Source organism: Atractosteus spatula, chromosome 3 (genome assembly GCF_055471065.1).
Source record: "Atractosteus spatula isolate fAtrSpa1 chromosome 3, fAtrSpa1.hap1, whole genome shotgun sequence".
Taxonomy (NCBI): domain Eukaryota; kingdom Metazoa; phylum Chordata; class Actinopteri; order Semionotiformes; family Lepisosteidae; genus Atractosteus; species Atractosteus spatula.
Window position 1 is genome coordinate 43483587 of NC_142708.1, and position 26174 is coordinate 43509760.

At 35.5% G+C, this 26174-nt stretch overlaps 1 protein-coding gene across 1 annotated transcript in view; it reads right to left on the reverse strand.

Annotated features, from left to right (window-relative positions):
* Positions 1–14393, reverse strand: part of csgalnact1a (chondroitin sulfate N-acetylgalactosaminyltransferase 1a) — a 55571-nt gene extending 41178 nt beyond the window's left edge. The window contains exon 1 of the mRNA XM_088910748.1: positions 14169–14393. The gene's annotated coding sequence lies outside the window, so the exon portion shown is untranslated. The remainder of the gene's footprint in view (positions 1–14168) is intronic.
* Between the last annotated feature and the right edge of the window lie 11781 nt (positions 14394–26174).

Sequence of the window (26174 nt, forward strand, 5' to 3'; positions counted from 1 at the left end):
CTACACAGCATTTGTAGCACAGGTGAGAAAAAAAATCTATGTGAATGAATCCTCTTAAATTTGGACTTGTTGAGTCTTATGCTTTTCTCACAATGTAAGGCCTCAGCAACAATTAAAAAAGGTTAGTGCTTCAGTTTGACTAAAGACCACAATAATATAATGTCATGTTCGCAGGCACTTAACAGAACAGATGAATCTCCATTATGGAGAAAACTGTGGCTCTGCTGGCTGACTCAAATTCATGCAACTTCATGCAACAGTCAAATGTGAGACTTTCCTTGGGGAATCCCAGTCATGATTGCTTAACAATATAACCCAGGCTCAGGTACTGTAAATTATGCCTGCACTACAGTGTCTAATCTGGACATCAAACCAGAGTTGACTTACTGTAAGAACTATTAAGAGTGAATTTTGTAAAAGTGAATGTGATAACATGTTAAATAGAATCTTCTTTTGGCAAAAGCAGAAGGAGACTTCTTTCTAAGAGAATGCTGAGGTGAAGAAGTGAAACACAGAAATCTATTTTTTATTTAGTGCATTAATATCTCTGCAAGTGAACTCTAAAAAATGAACAGCACATCCACATGTTAAATGAATTGTGACATAGGTTTACAAGGGAACATTTCCAGCTTATATGAAGAAGAGATATTAATACAATTTGTTTATGTCAAGTGGTTCTAAACATTCTACTGATATTGGAATATCAGTGACCAATCTAATTGCAGGATATATTTTGTATTTCAATTGCATTTCTATATATCCATTGAAGTACAATTGTAAATAGTGAAAAACAGTCAGGTTCATCACTCTATAATATTTACAACAGTTTAACATATTAGTAAACCATCTAGTTTATCTAGCCCTATCTTTCCATTTTTAAAAATATTTATTGTCCACCAAGAATCACAATCTATTCATCTTAACATGAAGAGTCAAACAACTCCCTGCCTCATCATCTTAACAAGCTGAAGTTCCCTGCAACATAAACACACAAAAAATTCAAACATACTTTATGAACAGTAGTGGGTCCAAGGTTCTTTCTGGTACATTTCTGTCACACTGGGGTAGCTGTTTGTTAGTAAATGCCAGATGGTCCACAAAAAACATACCTCCCAGTTAGGTTATATGTTTACTGTTTTGACCTTTAACATCTTAAAATAACTAGTTTTGAAATCTGTCACCTGTAATATACAAAACTCTAGAAACCTACAATGAGATAGTAGCTTCATTCCCAAAAAAAGGAATTACAGTTACTAGTTTTAAAGGCATTGCATTTTAAACATTATGAAAGTATTCTTACTTTAAATTGCAAGACTCTTCAGACATAATTTCTTATACAGTATTTCCCTGCCTGAAATGAATTTAAACTCATGACTATATTCTAAATGTTTTCCCTAGATTTTGAAATGTACTTCAATGCATTTCCAAATGCATATCAATGTTCCAGTCATTTGTCAATACTGCAATTTATGCTGTATCTACAATGTTTCCATTATGTTTACTTAGATTTTACTTGTTATGTAACATAAATGCAGTTGAACTCTTTACAGATAGTTTGCATTTTTTATCTGTTGTTTTTTTTATATTTGAATCTGCATTTATATCGATGCTGATGTGAAGAAAGGAATATGCAGAAAGCAAAAAAAAATATCTACAGTACACAACACATCCACCTAAAGGAGTGTCAACTGTTCATGTGTCAGACTTATTTTTCTGCCATTGAAGAGAACAATGTTAAAACTGTTCTGTGAATATATTAAAACCCTGAAAAAATACTTAGAGATGTATAGCTCTCCTTGTACAGAAAGAACAGCCTCACTGTAGAAAACCCAAACTAATGGGCAGGGTGTGTGGGTTTTACTGCTACTCTGAAGAAGTGTGTGTGTTTGTGTGCCTCTGTACACTCACCCACACAATTGGTCCTTTTATAGGACTAGTGAAGTTTTATTTTAGTGAAAGGAACAGTTATGTTACTAGTGAATATTGAACTACATCTTAACAGCCTGGACAAAATTGAACACTTCATTCCAAAAGAAAAAAGGTAGCCTATGTTAAATCAAGATTCAACAACTGTTTATTATTAGAAAGCCAAAGAAAGTTAAATAATCTCCATTTAAACCCTGAAGTAAGATAGAAGACCCATTTAGAAAATGTATGGGACAGGAAACTATTGCATGTGCCAAAGGCCTGGTTACTTGTATGATTCACAATCATCAAGGTCTACATACATTTTCACTTTTTAAGTCATTCCACTTCTGCCAACGATCGATATACAATGAATCCTGAGAGTATTTACTTATCATGCATCTTGCATATTTCTAAAAGGAGGTATTGGTCTATACTGTCATATTGTATTCCTCCATATAGAGACAGGTTTCTCCAAGTTCAGGTTCTCCACTTATTTATTAACTTAGATATGAATAAAGAAGGAAAAAAAATCAATTTATTTGTGATTTTTTTCGACTTTAGAGAAATGCATGAAAAATCACTGCAATAATGAAAAAAGTGTAAATTTGCACTGCAAGCACGATTTTATAGTTATTAGCAATATTTTGATTATTTTATTTACATTTAACCAGTTCCAAAATGTTCAGAGTGCCAGTTTACTAAAGTTAATTAAATATTGGAATGAACTAGTTTGATGTATTTTAAAAAATGTGCACTTACAGTTATGGATAAAAGTTGACACATCAATGAGGCAGGGCAGAGTCTCCAAAAAAAATGGTGGATCAAGATTTTTCTTTTTCAAGGAAGTCTTTAGTTAAAGGTTTTTACATTGTGAAGAGAAGCCACACCAGAGATGGATTCAAGTAACATTATGTTTAGAATAGTTTCGTTGGGAAATGGATTTCATTTAAAATAACATTGATCATATCATCTACAGACAGCAGCTATTGGAGATATAATATGTACCAAAATTTGGAGAACTTGATTGGTACGATTAGTACCTAGAAGAAGATTTAACATTTTACTGAGTAACCTGTACACTTTCTCATCAATGAAAAATGGGACATAATTTTGTCTAAGATCAATTCATATTTGGTTCCCAGAATAATGACATTAAATAAATTGTGTGAAGAGAAATCGAAGCCATTTTGAAAGAAAAACGTATATTTTGTACCAAAAACTGCAACATAAGATGTTATTATAAAGACCAAGCAGATGTATATTAAGCAGAAAGGTTCGCTGACTCAGAAAACAAAATCCAGGTGCAGTCATTAGATAGGGGTGTCATGGCCATATTTCTTATTGGACTCTGAAGGACCTCTAGCTGATTACATTCCTCACAAAAGCAACATAATGTGGACTCTGCTACTACATGAAAATAAAGATATCACATCACTGAAAATAGCTAGATGATTCATTTTCACTTCAATGCTCAAGGTCTTATTTAAAATGTGATATGAATGTGTAGTTTTGAGGACATTAACACTAATCCAACAGGCCAGATGTAGTTTCAAGGTTTTTTCTGTGCAGCTTTTTGTCTTTGATTATCATATAATCATCTAGTGAGAACCATGACATTTAAACAGGGGGAATACATAAAATAATAAAAAAACTTGCCATATTAATGTGAAGTAAATTATTTAAGAGCTAAAAATGTGAAAGTACGTGAAAGGGTAGATAACTGTCAAATGTTTGACTCATGGGACTTAAAATTAATAAAACGAAAAAAATTCCTTTTTAACATAAAAATGCATTTATTAAACACAAGCAGTGTATGATGTCCATTGTCACAGATTTTGTTATTTATGTGTTCCAGTTTTCCTCAGGCAATCCTAGTAACTTTTTAGTACCATTAAGGTTTGATACTTTGATGTTTGAGTGAACCAAAGCCCTTAGAAAGCTTCAAATAGTAATTCAGCAGAGGAAGCTGAAAAGCTACAGGGCCAGGGGATATCCTCAGCAGACCATTCCCCTTTCAACTCCAAAACAGAGCTGATTAAAGCTCGTTATTTTTACTGACCGAATAGCATTTCCCTATTAATAGCATTATTTTCATTAGACTTTCCATTGTCTGTTTCCTTTTTTCCAGGTCACCGAAACTTTAAGATGCTGACAGAATTGCTCCTGGGTCTGACCTGGAAATGCTCAAGTGTGTTTACGTCTTTTTGTGGCACATCATGGGAATGCTTTGAAAAGGATCTGCCTGCACTCCTGCTGTTACAAGGGTGAAAGTCTGAGTGGAAGGGAGTGTGCTCTTTGTTAGCAAAGGTAATGAGATGCAGCTAAAGAGATTAAGCTAGCCCCAGGTGTTAGACTGAGCTGTTATAAAGAAGGGGGAAAAGAATACGACTGAATACCTTAAAGCTCTTTTGATCCCAGATCATTTACATTTAGCGCTGCTGACTCAGGGGGTATGTTTCTTTTTTACTCTACTTTCAACAGACCATAAAATATACTGCACTTAACTAAATCAAATGGTACAGCAATGTAAATATAATTTTAAAATTATTTGGAAATCTTTTTTTTCTCATTTAGCTCTTTTAGTGTGATCACTAAGAACAGTGTACTGTGGATGTTGGATCAGATTTAGCAAAAGGACTCCAGAAGTGAAGTCAGATCTTGAATTCACCTTCAAATTGCGAAAACCTCTAAATTGAGTGACTTGTTGCATTAATATTCTCTGGTGGTCTAGGGAAGAACAATCAAAAGGACACTTCTCACACTGTATTCTAAAATGCTTATCTGACAAATATTGTCCTAATTATCAAGAGACTTGGCACCAGCTGTAATGTTTTTGATCTTTCTTCTTCTTCTTTTTGTTATGTTACTGATTAAAATGTCTGTCCAGTCGAGTTTCATGCATTGTGTACAGGGAGTAGGGAAGATGAACTAATCCACTCAGTACAAGGTCAGGGATAATGAGGTGAGGAGAACATCTGTCTTTCTTGTGGGAAAGAGGAAAATTAGCTTAAATAGTCAGGCTTACCATGCTTGTCTTTGGGAGGTGGGAAAAAATTGGAACACTGAAACGTGACACGTTGGGTTAAGCAAGCGCCTCAGGCCAGAATCTAACCTTAAGCAGCAGTATTAACTGACACATCACAGTGCTGCCCACTGACTGAGGTGATCCATTTAAATTCGCATCCAGATTCATTTCTGGACAAACTGAGCTACACAGTAGCAGTTGTAACACTCCCTATAGTATGTACAGTATATATTTGTTTGAAGCATTTCTTGGCCTGGATAGAGTAAGAACCTACACATCCTGAAGTTTACTTAAGAGTATTTCTCACTGCTCTTGAGGGAGTTTTAACAGTACAAACATATTTCTCAGTTGACCACTTACATATAAGACCCCATTCAATGTAATAAAGAATTTGTAAATTCATTTCAGAATTTAGAAGGAGACCTTGTCTTCAGCAACAGCGACTAAACAGTAAGATGAGTGAAGAAATAGTATTCTGTGTCCTCACTATCCTCTTCCAATTATGTGAAGACAAACCCTCATATCATGGACATTGTGGATATAGCTATCATTTAGGAGGATTTGGCTCGTCTACAGAGATCTGCATGGAGTACCGACATACAGAAGACATGATGGATGGATGGATTAATACCCTCATTCATTTATTTCCTTTTTTAAAATTATATAATGTTAGTATGCCCAAAGGGGTTGGTCAGCCAGTTGACCTTGGACCCCTACAGGTTTTTTTTCTCCTTAAAGAGGAGTTTTTGGTTCCTCTCCTCCGTTGTCTTCTGGTCTTCTGTTCTGTATTCACAAAATGTATGGTTACTTGCATTGTTAAGCGCCTTGGGGCAACCTTGTTGTGAAAGGTGCTATATAAAAATAAATTGAATTGAATTGAACATAACAGGAACAGGTATCTGAAGGGTGACCTGAAGCCTCTCATCCAAATTAGTCATACAGTACCTTCCCACCAGTGATGAAGCTACTGCTCACAATGCATAAAGTATTCTTTCCTCTGGATCTTTGTAGGGGACTGTGGCAGCTGGTACTGGCATCTTGCAGTCTGAATTTTCATGTCATGCTTTATTAATTGGGTTTAATACTTTATTGAGTCAAACACAAGTTTGTAATTTTCCCTAAAAGTAGGCTTGACCTAAGGCAGTGATGAGAAATTTCTTTTACATCTCTGGCTTCATCAAACTATTAGGAAAAATAAACTATATACATGTGCAGCTATGGTAAATCATCCAGCTCATCATGAGCATTTATATATATATAGAACTAGTAAAAAACACCTGTTCTTTGAATATGCAGGTGGGATATGACTTAAAGAGAATCATTCTGATTGTCACGGTTGGGGAATCCGGGCACAACTCATGTATTCCTGAGAACAGGCACATTTTTCTCTCACATGTGAGGGAAGAGAAATATGGATCGTCTAACTACTCCGAAACAAATGATTACATCCAGCTTCACTGGTAGTGCCAGCTGGTGGTCCAGAGACGGATTAATTATTACTGAACAATGTGGCTGGAGTAATACAGTAACACTATACAGTACATGTCAGGTTAACCTTGATTTATCTCTGAAGGACTTGGCTCAATGCTGGCAAGCCTAACTGAGATTTTGCACCAGTATATGAATGCACAGTGGTGCGGTTCTTTTGGTAAATTTGGCAAATGCTCTACTTGCAATCCTACAATCCAGTTGGAGGTAGCTAGGCTGTATTTCTTTAAAGACAAAGTATTCCAGCTAGAATTGGAATAGCATTCAGATGTGTTTTGGCTCCTTTCTGTGTTATTCTTTTTTTGGTTTTCACTGGGTTTGACACTTACCCGGTAAACCATCACCTGTGTCCAATCAACAGTCCCACTGAGAAGGTGATTTAGTACTAATGCCACAAAAACACTAGAGTAAATCATGGTCAGTGAACCCAAGTAACACCAAAATATTTAACAGTATCCAAAAATTATGTACTTAAATGTATCTAAAAACTTATAATTAGAGTTAAAAACTCATTATATGCTCTTCTTATTAACATATTTTCTATAAGTACTGTATATAGGATGCAATGTTTTTCACATCACAGCTACAGACAGTAAGTTGTATGTTTCCACTCTACTGGCTTTTCTTCGCATATTTCTCATTCAGCCACTTAATTCTCCATAAGAAACTATGGAGATTTTATGCACCTACAGTATATATTTTGAATACAGGGCCCAGTATATCTGATTGACAGCTTGTACCACTATTTAAATTTGACACATTTTTTTCTTTCTAAATGAAAACTAAATATACATTATATACAGGAACAAGTAATAGGTTTATTCCATGCTGAAAAAAGGAAGAAAGAAAAAACAACGTTTCGGCCGTGGAGCCTTCTTCAGGTGTGAGCTCAGGTGTGAACAAATGCAGTTAGAAATCAGTCACAAAAATCTCTTATTTTGTCTATTTTTTAAAAGCAAACAGTATGGCTATAGAATATGATTTTGGAATGTAGTTTACTAGTATTACCCATCTGGGCATGATCTGTTTTTCTCTCACACCCTGACCCAGCTCACCAGAGGCACTGTAAGAATAAGTTAATATAGGAAATCATAAATCCTTGAAAGAAATTTCACAGACCCAAAGCAGGTGATAAATGATGTGGAGAAAAAGACTTTCATCTTTGATTCAATAATAAAAAAGTGCATTTATTCATAAACCATCTGTGAGACATTGTCAAGCCATTATTTATATTTAAAAACTAAAGAGAAGTATAATAAATTGTCCATAAAATAAACTTTACTAACAATCTAAAATAAAGTTTAACTGTAAACATTAACAGAGTAAATTAAATAGCAAATTCAGTTCAGTTATTCTTAAAATCAGTCTACATGAACAATTTTGGTGGTTTTATTCTGGTTATTCTTGCTGAACTTCCTTGGGTTAAGATCAACTAGGTTTTCCTATTTAATATGCATTATGCTACAGCTTTCCTCAAATTGTATTTCCTTTCTGAGTAGCAGTTGAGAGTCCTGAATCTCTAAAATCAAACCTGTTCCTTTCAGATCATTTTTTACATAAAGACTACTATCTCCTCAGGCAGTGCAAATCTATAATTCATCACTCCTCAGGGAAAACTGGTGCCAAGTGATGGTCACCACAAACCAAGTTTTGAATAAGCAGCTACTACCCTTTCAATATCCCTTTCTCAGGTTATCTGATCATATTTCACCTTCCCTCATCCTACAGTATCAGCACCCAAGCAACATGTGCTTGGCAGGCAGACTGCATGCCTTTCTTGCAAAAAAGAAGAACCTGTTTCTTTTTGAAAGAAAGCAAACCAAACAATTTCCATTTCTGACCATACGACAGAGAATGTTCACATCTGGACCAATGTCTGACTCATTCTTTGGCTCTGAATCACCGTCTGTCTACAGAGAACAATACAACCATGCTCCAACAACAAATGTGGATAGTAAAGGTCACAAGTGAACTATAACACTGATTCATATGTTTATTGAATCATTCAATGCTCCTGAGAAGGTGGAATATTTAGCTCCCCTTTTTTGATCTTTCATGCAGCACTACAGAAAACTTTGTTTTTAGAGCTCAGTCTTCAGAGCTGATGGTTCTATGCTTGCAGCAATCACTTTAATCCAAGTGTTAAATTGTTAAATTTATCTTTAAATTGCTGATCCGTGTTTAATCTTTAATAAAATAATACATATTGTTTTTGCATATTGTACCATTTATGTTTTTTTTAATAATTAATTGATATTTTATTCTTTCAAATATTTTTTGCAGTCTAAATGGAAATACAGAAACTAATAATAGACTTACTCCATGCTAAAAAAACAGAAGAAAGAAAACACAATGTTTCGGCCATGGAGCCTTTTTCAGGTGTGAGCAATGGAAATATTTCTTCATCAAGTAATGCCTTGGTTCAGGCAGAAGACTGGATTTTATTATTTTAATTTTACTAAATCCATACTGTATATCCAGAGAACAGCAAGGAAAGAATTGCTAATGGTGCCACCAATCTTGGACAATAAATAATGATGTATGTTTGAATTCGTTATCTTCTAACCAGATACTACTTGCTTCCTTAACTTTTTCCATTGGCAGTGTTCTACCTTCCTGCCCAGAGATTGTGGCTGGTCAGGTAACCTTACTCTCAAAGAATGCTTTGAAGAGTTCTCCAGGTACTACCTGAAAGCTACAGGAACCACAAGGACAATAGGAGTACCATAAGTCTATGGAACTGGAAAATTCCACATTCATTGAAATACCTCAGATTATCAGAATTTATCTTGACAGTTCTATCTAACCACACATCACCAAACTAGCTTGTGACACTCCAAGACCTTGGAAAAGAAAATCAAGGCTTAAAAGCTTGAGGCAGCAGCTCCAATGACACCATAATCACAAGTTCAAATCCCTGTCACTAAAATATAATTTACTAACTTTCAACTGTTCACCAAAGAAGAAGTCAACAACGTGCCTCAGGCAGTAGCTGATAAAATTACTTAATTAAATATTATCAGCATAGAAAAGGTACAAGTTTTTAGGGTACTAGACTGAAGTCAGGACTAATAAGTCCCCACGGGCTGATGGCATCCTTCTAATTTTATTATTATTTACCACAATACAGGAGCAAGAACAGAAACTATAAATACAAAATGGGAAACACTGAGATATAAGAGGCTACTTATGAAAAGGACATGTGTTTATGTTGAACATCACTAATATCTTCTGGATAATGTGGGGGAGCATTACAAATTTAAACACAATGTTAGCTTAATTTACAATAGTAGGTACCACATATGGAAAAGACATTGACAAGCAGAACCATCTGAACCTTTTTTGGCCTTGAATGAAGAACGATACAAGGGGACCTGATACAGGTATTGTTAAAAGGCACTGACAAAGTCAACCCAGACAAAGAACTTACATGAAAGTATATTTAAAAATGAGAAGATAAATACAACTCCACTTCCATAAAAAACAATTTCATTTTCAGGGAATCTAGTGTTTCAACATTTCTCACATGGTTTGGAAGGGAGTTCCAGAAATGTGGAGCAGTAGTAGCTGAGAGCCCTTAATCAGTCTGACTGGAAACAGACAAATCTCAATGAATGATTAGGTACATATGAACTTAATAGCTCCTGGAAGTATGAAGATTTTATTTTTTTTATATTATTTGCTACAGTACCTTTGAATATGAGTATAAACCAAGAACTTGGCTGTAGTATTTTGAAAAACCTGGAGCCTTTTGAGCTTGTTTTCAAGCATACCAGCAAATATGAGCACTGCAAAAGAATTTAAACTAGAATAGAAAGAGGGAGAATCTGAACTATATCCAAACAGGGTGATACAATGGGCATAGAGACAAAAAGAGGTAGGTACATAGTTTTCAAGAGAGATTAGGGAAAAAGCACTATACTGTACATTAAATGGAGCATTTAGACTGAAGAACTTAACATACATAAACACGGCATGTAATATTTAGATTTTCAGAAGACTTTTTGATGTTCCCTATAGTATATTCATTTAAATGGAATTTAAATGCATGTTTGTATTTGGATTAAGAACAAGTTAAAGCATAGAAAAAGGGCAGGGATAAAGGGTGTACAGTATGTGTACAAATTGTTACTAAATGTTAAATACAAATTGTTCGACAAACATGTTGGTTACATTAGGTGAACACTGCACCAGTTTGGTCTTCCTGAAGAAGAAACTAAATCCAAAACAATTTCCAACCAGAAACAATCCCAAAACTCTTTTTGAATTGTTAAATTTTGTAACTTGTTCATAACTGTGCAAAATGGTATTTGTATACTGTACGTGTGTGTTTTAAATGGTGTAAGTGTAATTGTACTTGTGTTATTGTTCTTCAATCAATTTTCTAAACTGGTTTATCTAGGATTGCTGGGGAAGCCGGAGCCTAAACCTGCAAGCGACGGGTGCAAAGTGGGATACACTCTGGCCGGGATGCCAGTCCACTGCTGGGCACACACAGACACAAACAAACACATATTAGGGCCAGTTTTACAGAATCCAGTTCATCTAGTAAGCATGTCAGTTTAATCACTCCAGCATGTCTTTGGACTGTGGGACAGAACTGGAGCACCTAGAGGAAATCCATGCAAACACAGGAACAACATACAAACTCCCCACAGAGTTTGTAATTGAGCCGAGCATCTTGGTGCTACTAGGCAGAAATGTTAACCCCTGCGCCATCACACTGCCCTTTTGTTTTTGTTTAATTGTATAATTGACACTGTATAGATGGGTAATTGTTTTGGTGTAATATTGTATGTCGTTTTTCTTTTAATTGCTACGTGTAATTTATGTAATTGTGGGAGTTTAAGTCCTCTGATGCACTGACTTCCTGTCCAGGGTGCAGTGCTACTTTGTGCCATCTGTTTCTGACTTTGGGCTGTTACAACCTTCACCAGGAATAAGCAGATTTCCAGCGACCGATGAATGTTATGTTGGTATATTGTAAGACAAAAGATATTATTCTCCTCCCCACGATTCTGTTTCCAGTCTTTATTAGAAAGCTAAAATTTTGTATTTAAACACTAAAATATATTGAATACCAAAAATGTCCTTTATTTATTTCACATTTATTTCATTTATTACATATCTCAGGAATACTGATTGGCTACTAGATTTACTATTGGAAAACATTAGATAAACATTATTTTATCTATTATTTTATCAGAGATGTACTGTAATGATTTAAATGGCACTACACTACTCAGTGTAAGACATAACTCAGTGAAAGAGAGGGACTACACTCTGAGCATGCTGCTATTAGAAATGTTATCACATGGAGCCACTAGGATACTTCCATTCACCATCAGTAACCTCCAACAGTGTTGCCAGCTGACACAAAGACACATGATCATTCCAGACCTACAGAACAGAATAAATTCAACTAAATGACTTCACCACCATTATCTGGTTATGTGATTCAGGCAGTACTGCATTAATAATGCCATAACAAAGTGGGTGACAACTCCAATGATATTGTCTGATGGATGTACAGTATGATTGTAATTAATAATATATCTTTGCTGCATTGATAAGGATATACTATGGTCTGTACAAAGAACCAACACTATTTTGTTGACCAGAAGAACATTTATGTGGTCTGTGAGCAAAGCATGTTCCAATCTCACATTTTGTGAGATGATGTTCACACTAAAGATGTAAATATGAGGAAAAGTATCCAGAGAAATGTATCTATTCCACATGTGACTCAAACTTTCATGTCAATACATATGCAGTGATTTAGTCTATTTATATTTAACATTTACAGTTTATCAAAAGGATGTTTGCTATTTTAGTCATGGCTGCATAATCTACAAACATGGACTGTATGACATGCAGCCAAATAAGACTATGAATATTTGTCAATGATCCACAAAGCCTAGAGTCCAGATTAAGACCTAGAAAACAAGCCAGTGAGTCAGTTCAAATTAGCACCGTGGCTGAAGAAAGATCCAGTGCAAAAGAGAGAATAACTGTCAAAACAATAACTCTGTCTATCATGATGCGATGTGGAGGTAACTGGAAACTTGATCCAGACACAAATGCAGGCTGTCAGCTCCTCCACGGGAGACTACTTAATATTTTACCAAGAGAGCTGAGGGCTGTGTTTTGAAGGCTGTGACAGGGGGGTCAGGTTTACACTAATAGAAAGAATCATTTAAGTGCGATGGCTAGTTAGGCCAAATGGCCTGAATACCCAGCTAGCAATATGGCACGTACTGTCAGAAATACCAACATGCAGTTTTAGCCACATGAATTCAGCATATAGACAAGCATACAGATAAGTTAACAGGCAACCAATGACAGAATTGTTAAAGAAAAGAGCTAAAGGAAGTTAAAATTCCATTTATTTTACAGGAAAATCTTGAACAAAGAAAGAAATGTTAATTTGCAAATTTAATCACACCCACAACTTTTCTTATTATTTTTCTGTACTGTGGAAAGGTACCAATCTAAGCAGTTATTGTCACTCCCAAGTCAACAAAAAAGCCAGAGGAAATCAAGTATATTTTATTGATTTGCAGCTTGCAGGACTGTTAATCTCTTAATTCCCATTCAGAAAGAATTGTATCTAAAGACAGAACTCTGATCACTCTGATAGCTTGTCTTGAGATTTGCTCTAAAAGCAGCATGTCTCCTCAGTTACTATTAGTCAGGACTAACCTAGAGTGTTGAACAATTAGATGTCCTTTGGGAAGAATTTGTCTTCCTTTCTCACCAGAAAATGGCCTTCAAATACTGTTCGCAGACATTGTTACAGCACTTGCTTTTAATTTATTTATATCCAAGGCATCTTGAAAATAACTTGGCAAGTTGAAGGAGGGTAGATGGATAAAATTTCCTCTGCCAATATCTTTAGTCCTTAATCACAATTGACAGTTTTGCAGAGACAGGAAGATCTCATTCTGTAAAACAAGCTTTGATGTGTACAAATTTAGTTAGGAAAATCAGTTTGTATGTACACAAGTGTTTAAAAACACGCTACTGTATGGATAAAATATAGTCTAAAGATGGCTGGTTAGCAGTTAATAGATTGTGGAAATGGAGAAGCTTAAGAAATTAAATTCTAATCACACTCACTGGAAATTTTAAATTTACCCAATGCTGTAGACATAAAGCATATTTTGCAAAATATATCCTTATAATACGAAAACATCTTAGACAGATTTTTTGTGGCTCTAAATATTCTTTATATATACACATGGATGTTGATACATAATATTTTAAGTGTTCTAAATAATTTGTGTAAAATCCATTGGTATCTCTGACTAAACTATTTACTGTATATGTAGTTTAAATATGCAAACAGATAAAAGGCATTTCTAAAAATGTTCAGTTTTGCTGATTTCTAAGACATACTGGTATTTACCTTTTAGCTCCAATCTTACACCATTAATTTAGAATTTAAACTCAGTCTCAATTATACTTTTTCTATTAGCTGTTTATATCCATTTTATACCAATTGTTTTCTAGCAGTTCTGAATTTGGATGGCAACTTTAAAATGTAAGGCTGTTTTCCTAGCTGCATAAGTTTGAAGATAATAAGATATAGAGACTTAAAATAAAACAGGACAAGGAGTGTATTTATACAGAAGCTGGCATAAGAACAACGATTACATGCATTCATGTTGTGTCCCAGCATCAGCCAAAACAACCCCACAGTCCTGCAAGGCTGCTCACTCAGTCACACACTACATGCTTTGCTTACCTCAAGAAAATCCTTCTCAGGCATTCCTCTGACACAAAATAAGGAAGCCTAACATCTCCTTTCGATTCTCAATTCCTTTTCCTTCACAGGATTAATTCCACTGTGGAGTGTCAGTAAAGTACCTTCCCATGCCCATAGCAAAGCAAGCTCTCCACTTTTTAATTGCCATTTCGCTCCCTGAGTTTGTCGAGAGAGTGCCCCAGACTGAGCAAGAATACTGATCTCTGTAACTGTATCTTCTGTGGAGGCTCGGAGAGCCTGGCTCCTCCCACTGCTACTATAAAGACTGAGTTGTTACCTGAAAGCGGCTCTCTGTTAGCCTCCCAGACATCTCTGTTTGCATAGGAAATACTGTACCACACTTTCTCAAGTCTTGTCCTGTCTCAAAAAGAAATGTGTTTTTTTCTCTGGTAAACCACTTTAAATTATCTTTAAAAAAATAAGTTTGCAATGTCAATACTTCTTGCCCTTGCTATATATTCCATTTGGTAAAAAGTTTAGATCTCCCTGATAGAAAGTGATAAAAAAATACTAAGAAGAGCTATTTTAAAAATGTCAAGTGTAGTAACATTGTGTTTATTATAACATTATTTCTAAATAACATTGCATTTATTATCTTGAATAGTTTGAGTATGATATGGAACATTTCCAGATCTGAAAAGAAACTTTGTTTTCAGCATATTTTGCTATATAGAATACAATAACTCATTGCTCTTTCAGTTACATCTTATATTCTTATGAATATTAACAATATTTTAGGAAAGTGAAAATGTTATGTTTTGTAATTGTAATAATTGTAGTATGGGACAAAATTGCTTCCAGTCTTTATGTGACTTTTAGTGGTCTTACTTTATGCTGCCAAATGCTATGTTTTTTTCTGGATTTTTCAACTTTTGCCCTAAATAGACAGCCCACACCAAAAACCTAAAACAATTTATGCATACAAAATTTGGTTATTTTTAATATTAGAGTTGTGAGAAGGTTTTGGGATAAGATATACTGTAGAATATTCTGGTATACTCAGATTTACTGGGATATGTATTTGTGAAAACTACAATGAACTCTTTGAGCCCTCATTAGCATACAATGATGATTGTCACTCTTGGCTCTCAGGGTCTTCTGCTTTTCATTCTACTTGACTTCCTGATGGAATAAGCAAACCAGTTATGGTCTTAATTGTTCTTAATTGTAATGGCTTTCAAGTCAATAGGATTTTGCATTTCCTGTAAAACCTGCAGAGATATGGCTGTCTATGCCCAGAGTTAGGATCACTAACAATATTTTGTTAAAAATGTACTTAGTGAAAACAGTAGTGGTTCCAATTATGTTAATACATTTCTATTCTGTTGCTATGCCATTGATTCAAATATCACTTATTCCAACCATATGGAGACTGAAGCTTAAGATTCAAGGACAACACTCCCTTGGAAATCTCAAAGATGCATAAAATGGCAATTCAATTTAGTTTTAGATTCTTTCACTCGCAACTTTCAATTGACTTAGTCACTCCTACTGTGTTTTGTATGGCTGTTGTATGAGAAGACCCTTGCCAATGTCTTTGTTGGCTGTCAGAACAAAAGTATTGGACAAGCAGATCTGGAAATGTTTTCCAGGATTATGCATTCTTAATTTTTTTGTCACTTTCTTTGTAACAATAACAAAATAACAATAACAAAATGAAATTTACATACCAAATAATGTATAATTTCTTACCAAGTACATTGTAGTCCCGTTGCCTACAAAAATTCTAAATCTCACTCCAATTATGAAGACATTCTTTTGAGAAATGTTTTAACTTAGTTTTTTTCATATTACTGTGGAACATGACATTTCCATTAATAAGACCATTGCAAAAAATATTTGAAATAATATAATTCAATTATGACCTTAATTTGCAAACCATTCAAATTTTGGAAAACATTGGCAAAAGTTTTTTTTCAAATTGTGCTCATAGGAGCAATTTTTGAGCCATGTGTTTTTATGTACTATAGTGGTCATTTTCAGAATCACATTCCTCTGCTCTGCAAGAGTCCCCCCTGCTGTACAGTCAGTGTCAGGCTCAAAGAATCAGAATGAGAAGGGCATCTTAAAGCTCAACCCCATCATCTTTAAATTCAAATGAAGATTAATACCCTTGTATATTCCCCAGGAAGGGGAACATAGTATCAAAATGTTTCAAAAAGGGCATATTGAGTGTATTTGAGAATGAAAAGGATAAAACACATTAATTTAACTTCAGAATCTTTCTGTTAAGCTGGTGCTGTATGCTGTAGCTCTGAAAATATTTTTTAGTCTGCCTGTTGTTGCTATCTAATAATAACTCAGGATTACTTTAGTAAAGCATTTTTTTCATTCATCCTTGCCCATTTTCAATTCACTTAATATATTTCACAGCATAATAATGTAGGCATTCTCAGGTTTTGTATACCTACCTCTGTGCAATATCAGTGTAGGATCCTACAATGAATATCTGACAGCAGTGATAACCTGTATTTTTAAGAAAAAGAAAATGTTACATTGTGCATTTTTTTCCTTTGTGAACATCTCAATAAGACCAAAGTAAAAAAAAACAACATTAACATATTATCTTAATATGTTATTGATATTTTTAGAAAATAAAATTACCTTAGCATTAGGGTAATGGGTTTCAATTTATACAATTTATACAACTGTCACTATATGATTGTATTCTTCACAAATTAATAAACTTGTGACCGACTTCTCAGGATTATGTATTTATAATAACTATGCATTGGTTTATTGATTATGCTTTGGTTACACTTTTCAACAGTGAAACACATGCAGACCTCTAAGCAGTGGTAAAACAATTTATGAAGTGTTGTTTATGTCCAATTTTTTACTTGTTTTTTAATGTTCAGTGTGAGCTGTGATGTGAATGAAAACAAAAATTAAAAGGAACGTTTATAAGTACAACAAACAGAAAACAGATAGAAAACACTCTATAATGCCAAAATAAAAACAACATTCTACAGATCTTCATAAATATATTATAAATATAAAACAGAAAGTAATTGCATCCTCCTAGAGTCACTGCTCTGTAATTTTACCATGTTGTAATACTTAATGGGATCCAGGATACATTATAACTAAAGTTGTATTATTACAATCTCCATTTTCATTGTTTCTTGTGCGTCACATGGAATTTCGTGGAATTCGAATGAAGTCGTGAGGTACTTTTTACACTGATTTTTTAATCAATGAAAAAAGTCAATTTTTACTTATTGAATCAAGGAAAATGAACATTTTGTACTTTAGTGAGTTTACATTTTTCACATTGAACAGTTAATTACAGTTGATTAATTAGAAGAGATAGAAGCTTTTTACTTCAATTAGTGGGGTGAGGGGAGGTGATGGAGGGAGACTACTTGTATTGATAAGCTCGGCTAATTCAACATTTGTTTTTCAAGCCAAACTTTGATATTGTCTTCCTTCAAAACTCTGGATATGCTTCAAATAAATCTCATTAGGTAGAAGAGAAATGTCATCAAGGACTATAATTTAAGAGACCTTCATTTGATATTTTCAAAGATGTTAGAAAAGGGTATTGGCTTCAACAACATGTCTGGGTAGCTTGTTCCATGCTCTCACAACACTTTGCATTCAGAAAGTGCCTCCTGTTCTTATTTTTTAATGCACGTACGTGTCATTTTCACTTCTGTCCTCTATTTCCCTTTTCACTGTTGATTCTGAAGAAGCCTACTGGTTTAACTGTGTCAGTGTCTTTGAGGTTTTGTAATATGTGGATCAAGTAATTTCATGGTCTTCTCTGCCCCAAACTAAATAGACTCGACACCTTCAGCCTGTAAGTATAGAACATTTCTTTAAGCCCAAATGAATCCATTAATGGCTGCCCTATCTTCCACTGTTTCTGATTCCAGCTTAAGACTGTCTAGTGTGATATATGACTGGGTGCTTTGTTTTTTATGTTATTTATTATAACATTTAACACTGGCACCTGCTATTGCTCTCATCATTATGACCTCTATTTTTTATTGATTGGTTCAAACTCCATACTAGAAAAATGCTTCATTGGTTTAATGCAAGATTCACTACTGATAGACATTTTAGTTGCAAATGACTGAAATACCCAGGATGGGAACCCAGACCATCACAGGGCACACACAGACACAAACACAGACATGTACACAGTCAAGAAAAGGTAAGTTTTCCCAGAAGCCAATTAACCAACCTGTATGTCTTTAGACTGTGGGAAGAAACTCAAGCAAACACATTTCATCCCAGGCCTTGAACCAGGTGAGGCAGCAATGCTAACCACTGCACCAATGTGCTGAAGATACATCTAAACCATTTGGAAAAAATGCTGTTCTTTAGGTTAGTTTGGCTTAAACTACACGTTTCATTCAAAAAGTATCAAGCATGCCTAACAGGTTTTATCACCAAAAACACAGATTTTTCTTTGGTCAATTGCCAAAGTGTGTACAGTAGTTGAAACACTGACAGGAAATGTAGAAACTGGCTCCTCATTGGCTGAATTCTGCTTGTTAATATTTATTTTGCATTGTCTTTTTCTCTGGGAAGCCCATTTTCCAGGGAGGCAGTGTGTACAGTTTCAAACAGAATTATGTTTTAAGCTTTGAGTGCATTGATGTGTCTCTCATTTTATTGGCTTGAAAAGGTGCTCTGGGGAAAAATATGGCTTCCTCATAAAATGAATGAATTACTCAATGAATCCCAACAGAAAGGCACTTTCTATCATAATGTCACAAAACAAAGAAGAGGGCCGTATGAAAACAAAAAGAATATGAATGCTTTTCTTTTCATTTGTGATTATTTCTTAAAAGCCTTAAGCACAACTTTTATCATAAGAACATAAAATGTGGTTAAAAATTTAAGAAGACTAACATAAGAATTTAAAATGTTGAGTATGCATATAGTAGTTCAGGTGGGTAGCTGCGTTAGCATGTGTAGGCTGCAAAGGAACAAGTAATAGGTTTATTCCATGCTGAAAAAAAGAAGAAAGAAAACACAACGTTTCAGCCATGGAGCCTTCTTCAAGTGTGAGAAAGACAAGGCAGTAAGCAAAGATGGCTGGGCATTTCCTGCAAGAAATACAGTAAATAAGGTTGCTGGAGGTACAAGATGCCATCTGGGTGATCCGGAATTGTCCTGAGGGGCCTTGAATGAGTGTGGTGTTAGATGTGTACTTGCAGGTGATACAGCGAGCTCTGTTGCAAGGGAAAGTGCCTGCTGTGGATGGTTGCTGAGGGCGCTCAAGGGAGCTGTGAACAAGAAGGTTGCACAGATTAGGTAGTTGGCGATATGAGATGATGGGGCGGTCAGAAAAGAGGGCCCCAATGGAGGGATCATCCTATAGGATGGAAAAGTTGTCGTTAATAGTCCTGGGGATAGGAAGTGTGTTGGGGTGGTAGGAATGCACCAAAGGAATGCGGTTGTTAGGTGGGAGTTCCTGATTGAGTTGATGGTCCGAGGGGTGTTTTTGGCACGGGCAAGGGCCCTGTCAATAACACTGCTGGGGTATTCTCTGTTGATGAAAAATGAGTACATTTTGAGGGCTTGGTTCCGGTATGCATATAGTCTTGTAGGCTTGAAAATAAAATCAGAATACACAATATTCTGAACATTTTTGTTGTGAATCATAGAACCTGTAGAACTAAGGAATTATTCTTCGTTTGTTGCAAAAGCTAGTTCCATTAGGGACAGTATCAAAATCTAATTTGGATTATTCTCAATGACCAAGAGAAATCTGTGTTTCCCAGGAAACTAAAATGTAGTTACTGTATATACTGAACATTGGTTGTATCTCCACACCCAGTCAAAATTTGCATGTGTTTTATGCTACTAAAACACGTGCGTTTTGAAGTGAGCTTGTCTGTATTGTTAACATATACTGTATAGTTTCAGAGAATCCATAGTGTTTGTCAGTGGACTGACCTGCATACTCAGACGTCTACCTTTATTGAAGACAATAATCAGGCACAGAGAAGATAAAATACTGAAGGGGAAAACTATACAAGAAGTTTCTTTACTTAAATATATTATAGTGATTTAGAGCATTCTCACTCTTGCGCCTATTAGGCAGTTTAAAATTCAGATGATTAAGGAACATTTAAAGTAGGCACAAATCGATGACATAGCAGTACCTGAGTTTGATTCTGACAACAGATAACTGTTGAAACAAATGTAAAAGATATTATTCCCTAAGGAAGACATTTGTGATGCATTTACAGTACATTAATTTGTACTGTTAATAATGCCACTTTTCCATTTCTAAACTTTCTTTTGTTCTTATGTTCACTAGATTTTAGTTTTATGTACAGTACTATATCTGAAACATTGCAACCTACTCAACTTTCCTAGCTATGTTTTTCCTTTTTAACCATAGGCCTCTTCTATATTTAAAAAATAGTCTCAAATATTTAATTGTACCTGTTGTCTCCCATAAGACAGCTTACAAGAGATGTACATCAATGTAATCTATAGCAAGAGTTGTAATGGTGGCAAAAAGTGATATTTTATGCTTTTTGCCAATGGGAAATTAAGGCTGTCAGACGTGCAATTTAACCAACAATGTATTTTAACACTGAAATCCATTAAGGACAGATTACATTACAGTGCCATTGGCTAAAAGCAAAATTTCGTCAGTGAAATTCTGAAGAGAACATGATTCAATTAGTTCTTGGAATGTCTCATTCATCTGGATTTATAAAAAAGTTAGCTTATGTCTTTTCTGCAAAACCAAGGGAGGATAAAGCTTCATAGTTCATGGCCAGCTGTGGGAACCAAGACAGTGGTATTTTTAGCAGTGTATATAGATGCCATTATCATTAATTGTGTATCACCTTATTTTTTTGGTAACAGGAAAACAACACTCTCAATTTCTGATTGGTGAATATATGTTTCAGCACCAAGTAATTTGTGGTAAAACCTACATGCCCTTTCACAACATAACATTCTATCAACCCATTACAATTTTCAAATGTTTAATGTATGTGTGAATGGAGCTGCCCTCACGGGACCCAATATCTACAAATTTTCTTTAATTCTATTTTGAGATAGAAGCCACAGTATTAGCGGGCAATTATTATGTCATCTATCAGTCATCTATCTTCTAGGCAATGTGAGAATGTGTTCTAAAAGACAAACATAACATTAGGGTAATCTATTTAAATTAAGGGATGTAAGGTTAAAATAATACACTGCACTAGAAAGACCTCATTTAAAATATTGGTCTTGAATCAGTCAAGAGAAAAACAACATGATGCATTCCAGGATTGAAGGGAATGTCCTACACTGACAAGTCTGAGTAAAATTAAACAATTTTAGTCCTAAATAGGGATGATTATGAAAAGGCATGTTACACATATTCAAAATCTTCAAAGTTAATCTGGGGGGACTCTTCAGTAATTGCCCTTGAAACACAAACCAGAAGACACAAGGAGGATGGGAAGTGCACATGAAGCACATTTTAAATCTGAGAACAGAAGGTACATCTTTACACAAAGAATTGTGGGAGTATGGTGCAATCTTAAAAGCCATGGTGTTAAAGTCAATACCCTTGACTTTCAAAGCAGCAATCCTTGGTTCTATCATCTGCTAGCACCTAGCAGCTACTGTAGATGGGCAAAAATTTTGTAACCTTTCTTATTTTCTCATTTTCCTAAGCATATTATGTAAACTTAGATGATCTTTTCAATAGATTAAATTTAGATCTTATATTTAGTTAGCTTGGAGTGTTCTCTGCAAATATTTGTCTGTTTGCAAAAATGATGACTTGTCAAGTTGTTTTTGGCATCCTAAACCATAGTTAGTCATTAAGGCCTGTTTTGTATCTTCTAAACATCTTCTCCACTGGACAGCTAAAATTGGATCATGTTATAAGATTTTTTTCATCCTATCGTGAATGTTTATATCCTTCTGTTTTTCATTGTTGTGTGCTAAAACAAATTTTCAATGCATAATGCCATTGACTTGGAAGCTGTGTAATGAGTTTGAAGCTACACCTGCATTTCTTATCTGCTGATGATACCAAAACTTGACAGGAGGTATTTGATATTTACTGAACCTTTTACATAAACACCTACTGTATGTGTATTCCAAACTCCCCTTGATCAAAAACAGTCTGTCACGATCCTACTCCCTCCTCTTAAGGCCGCTCCAACTTTTTCGTTTAGTGTTCATTTCGTGCACCTGTCCCTTGTTTGTCTGTCTTTATTTAAGCCTGGCGCTCCTGCAGTGCCTTGCTCAGCATTGGGAGATGGACACCCAGAAGCCCGCCTACCAGAGGCTCCAGAAGAGACCCATCGACATCGCTCAGAGCGCCTGGTCTCGTTACCTTGGTTTATTCCCTGTCCCTGTTCTGGATCCTGTTCCGGATTTTAGCCACGTTTGTCTCATCTTGGATGGATCACCCGGTTTTGGACTTTGGACTGCATCCCGGATTTGTCACGAAGGCATTCTTTCCGGACCCTATGCAGACGACACAATCCGGGGATGAGTGAGGAAAACACGAGGAAAAAAAGCATGCGGGAGTCTGGAATGTAAACAGGAGGCATGCCCATAGTGCGCAGGTGTTCAGGGGGGTGAGTCCGGGGCAAACAATCCAAAACAGAGTCCAAAGAGAAATCCAAGAGGGAGGCAAAAGGTCCAAAGCCGGGCAGTCCATCCGAGACAAGGACAAACAGGATTAAAAACCAGAGCGGGATCCGGTGGAGGGTCGGGGGGAAAAAGGGGGAATGGGACCAGACGCTCAGATCCCGGATTAGCCTGCTGCGGGAACCAATGCAGAGCCCAGAACAGAGTGGGTGTCTGGCTTTTAAGGTGGGCTGGAAGGAGGCTGGAACAGGGGACAGGTGCACAAAATCAAGTCCGAAGTGAAAGAGCCGGAGAAAGTCCCGGCCCTACAATTGTGACAGGATTTTCCCCCTGGACTGTCTGATCTTGTTTGCCAGCGCCACGCCCCCCAAGCACCGGATCACTGTCGTCACACCCCCCTGTCTGTCAACCTGTCCTATCCTACTGTACCTTCCCCGGATGTCCTTCTCCACTTCTGGATTATACCCTCTGCATAGGGTCCTGAACTACACTTTGCGGGAGCCTGAACCGGCTTCCGTTACACAGTCAAATTAAAGCGGGAAAAATAATACTTCTTGTCAGCATATGTCTCCTAAATGTACAATCATTTATAGTTTAATGTTCTAAAAAAGAGACTAAAGAGTTGTTTATACCTGTGTTTATACTTTGTTGAACCAAGTGAGCATTATAAACTGTTATAATTGTAAAAAAGAAGATAAGTATCATAACTAGTATATGCGTTTTTATTTAGTGTTGTGTGTTGTGTAATTGAATATTTTTATTGATAATAAATATTTGGTTGCCTATCAAGCTTTGATTCTGAAATGATTACTCTTTTTCCAGAGCTGTGCCAGAATAAAGAACTCACATGCCAGAAAATACTGTATGCCTACTGTTCGGATATATTTTTTTACATTTGGGTTAATTTAATTTACTTGATTTCCTGCTCCCACTATTTTGTAACAATATGAACATTTAGGCAAGCTATAATACATGAATGTTCTGAGTAAAAAAGGCGATTTTACAATACAAATCATATTAAACTACTTAAGTTAAGGGCAAAGTGTTTGCAGGCTCTGTACGGTCCAGGATAACAGAGCCTGCTGGATGAAACCTAATGTCTATTTGCTGTCTTTGTGGACAGAATCAATATGTGTTACTCTTCAAGTGTACTGATTATCACAGAGTTTTTCTTCAATGGACACCTTTGTACATAAAGAAAAGAGGTTCGTGGTACCTCTTTGTAAGAAAAGTTACCAGATTCTTGTACATCCTGTCTCACTGTAACAATGTGACATTGGCTCAGGCTCTCTGGCTGTCTGCAGTTCAGCCATTCATCTTTCCAGCAGTAAAGTAATGGATGGAGCTGGCTGTGGAGCTGGAGCAGTGTCCTTTGTGGGACCCTGCTGCTGATAACCCTTGAGTGAAGCACTTTATTCAGACTGCTCCACTAAATGTCCTACAGTATAAGTGAAATCCAGATTCTTTATTGACATATATGCTAAAATAACAAAACTGAAAATGAGTCATGTCTCATTCCAGTCTTTGATGTCTTTGATTAAAAAAGTTTAAAGTATTAAAAGTTTAGTATACAGTAACACTTAAGCACCTCAGAATTGTTATGAAAAATCCTCCAGATGGCTTCCAATTAAGTTGTAATGATTGATTGTAGACCATCAATCAGTGAGATTCACACCATCCTCTGTTGCAATAAAGCCCAATCCATCATTCAGGATCTCAACCATCCCAGCCACAAAATGTTCTCCCCCTGCGCTCTGGCAAGCAGTACAGCACTGTTAAAGCAAGGACCACTAGGCTTAAGAAATGCTTCTACACTACAGGCGGTTGCATCCTTAACAGATGATTCAATGCGCCTTTGCACTATGAAGTTTTTGCATGGACTACTATGTTTTTTTCACTACCACATATTTATTGTTCTCTGCAACATTGTTATTGTTCTGCTTGTTATTATTTATTATGTTTGTAATGTACTATCTACACTGTGTGGTGTTGTCTGCTGTACTGTGCATGTCCTGAGAGATCAGCACAAATAAGAATTGTACATATGTACATTGTACAAATTGTACATATGGCAATACACTGCTCTACTCTTCTCTAATGATATTATTACACTTACTTTTAAGTAACTGAAGAGTATTGCCTCTCCAGTGGAGCTTCTATCACCAGATACTCCTTTGCTGCTGCTGTAGGCTCATAGATTCCATCTCATATGAACTCTAAACCCATCTGCTGTTCTGGACAAAACTGCAGTCTCTCTATTAAGCAACAAGTACTTAAATACTTTAGCTCAGACTTGTTGTGGGCAGATTCATATCACCCTTTTTGATCTGTTTATTCTGTGATTTGAAAGAAAAGTGCATTTAACAGAGTGACCACACAAAGTGTGGGTAGAGAAAAGAATTGCTGTAAATAAACAGTTGTAGAATAGTTAATGAATCATAACATATACTGTATGTTTCATTATGCATTTGGCATGCAGAGGCATTATGAATAGATGAGGCAGAGCTTTACAGTGAAAAAGTATTTCATCTTGGTCTCTTCTCAGAAAACAGTTATTAAAGTCAGTTTAAATGTTAAATTAGCTGTGTTACCTTTTATAAATGAATTCTGAAGTAGGAACAGGTGCTGAAAAATACTTGAATAGTATCATACTAAAGTAAATGCAATAAGTGATCATTTATCACTTGAAGCTCTTTGCTATTTGTTTTCAGCTTAATATAATAACATTTAGCCAAAACATCAGCTGTTTGAATATGTGTGTTGTATGGAATAGTTTAGATTATTTTGCATTAATTTTCATCTTTACAAAATAAGACATAAACGATGGTTATATGTTTTGTCAAATATGCTCTTAAGAATATTTGACATTCATGTAGCTATTTAATTACTGTATGTAATTTCTATCATGCCCTCAAATTGTTTTCTGTAATTTAGTCTTTTTGTGTCAGATATATAATGTGTGTTTTGGTTTCAGACAGCACTAAAGATAAATACTTCAATCAAAATAATAGATAGCTGACTCATTGTGGAAGATTTACAGTATATACAGTATGATGATTTGTGAATATATTCATCCCTTTACAGTGATGCTCCATTTTGTTGAAGTACAAATGATGCATACATCATACCATTTTTCAAAGTGACTATTTTAATCAAAATTTGAATGCTCAAATTGAACATTTTTATTGTTGAAACAAGTTATTATAGGATTAATTAAAATCTTTATTTGTTGAGTTCAAATCATTTACCATGTATTTTGTTAAGTGTATGAATATATACCATAAGTGTATATATACTGTACTATATATACTAACAATACAAACAATTCTCTCCAGGACAGACTTAATTATTGAAGACTGCCACTACTTTGGAGTACTACATTTGTTACTTCACAGCCTTTTCTGTTCCAGT